This window comes from Elephantulus edwardii, unplaced genomic scaffold, assembly GCF_000299155.1.
Source record: "Elephantulus edwardii isolate Elephantulus edwardi_28Jun2011 unplaced genomic scaffold, EleEdw1.0 scaffold00016, whole genome shotgun sequence".
Classification (NCBI taxonomy): domain Eukaryota; kingdom Metazoa; phylum Chordata; class Mammalia; order Macroscelidea; family Macroscelididae; genus Elephantulus; species Elephantulus edwardii.
Genome location: NW_006399766.1, coordinates 11,153,714 through 11,154,978, shown reverse-complemented (window position 1 = coordinate 11,154,978; position 1,265 = coordinate 11,153,714). Strand labels below are relative to the sequence as shown.

The window sequence follows — 1,265 nt, the reverse complement described above, 5'->3', positions numbered from 1 at the left end:
TTACGTATAAAATAGACATTCTTCTGCTATTTTTTACTCTCAGTGAGGATCCATCTGACATTAGCAGTGATATCCCTGGTGCCACGGCCTTTTTTTTTTACTTAATATAGTTTTATTTGTTAATAAGTGAACATAAAGAGCTTTTGGGAACTGTACGCCTGACTCCCTCTCTTCCCAGGAAGTCTGTCACGGGATCCCAAGTCACTGCGTGGGAACCGCTAATGTTGCCGTGATCTCAGAGACTTCCTGTTGGTTTTGGAGACACCAGCAGGCTCCTCCTCCCCCTCCTTCCCCTTCTCCTTCTCAGGGTTGAAGACTTCTGGTATCTTGTGGGGCCTGTGGTCGTTACAGTGGGGGCAGTGCGGTTCAGTAATGGACTGGAAATACTTGGCCACACAAGGTAAATGCATTCTAATCCCACAGGTTTCACAGCTCTGGCCCTGGATAAAGATACCATGGCTGATGCTGTACATCTTCACGCCATCAAGGAATGTCTCCCAGATGTACTGCTGCATCTTGAGGAAGGCCCAACTACACAGGGTGAACTCCCCTTCTTTCTCAATGAGCCATTTGTTTTGCACAAACTTCGGCAACACTTGCTCAGCTTCCTTCTTCCTCTTCTTGCCTTTAAGTTGGTTGACCAGGTATAAAATGTTTGTCAAAGATTCAGAGCCAGATTCTGAGTCGATAATCACTTCCAAAGCCTTTCTAAAAAGGTCCAGTTCACTCTCTGCAAAGTCTGATGCCATTTTAGAAAGACTGAAAGATTCACCAGAGCATAAACTTGTCTACCATCATCTTCTGTGCTTCCTTTCTTCATTTCAATATACAAAAATTCCAAGACACTGTTAATGTGGTTGATGAAGTCCTCAACTTCTCTACAGTTGCTTTGTGGTCATGGACTCTATAGCAGTGCTTCTGGGAGTGCTTAACCTCCTATTCCTCCAGACCTCAATGAGTTATGCAACTGCAGGAATTGCTGATGGACATCAGTCATGACACCCACTCTTCTTGTACCGCCCTGCATACGTGAAGGAACACGATGCCTGTGTTCAGGCTGCAAAGACAGAGATGGCCAACAAGCAGACCACCACAGCCTCTTTTAAACTCAGTTCTGGCAGTTCCCTATCTATGTACTGTTCTAGTCATTTTTAATGATCTTCAGCAGTGTTTTGCTTGCATGTGATATTTTTTTTTAAATTTAGGTTGTTTATTTTTCATTTCAATGAACATCTACAGAGATTTTGGGATTCCATTCATTCATT

At 43.5% G+C, this 1,265-nt stretch overlaps 1 pseudogene; it reads right to left on the bottom strand.

Annotated features, from left to right (window-relative positions):
- Positions 1 to 218: 218 nt before the first annotated feature.
- LOC102858959 lies at positions 219 to 1,030 on the bottom strand (annotated as a pseudogene).
- Positions 1,031 to 1,265: the final 235 nt, after the last annotated feature.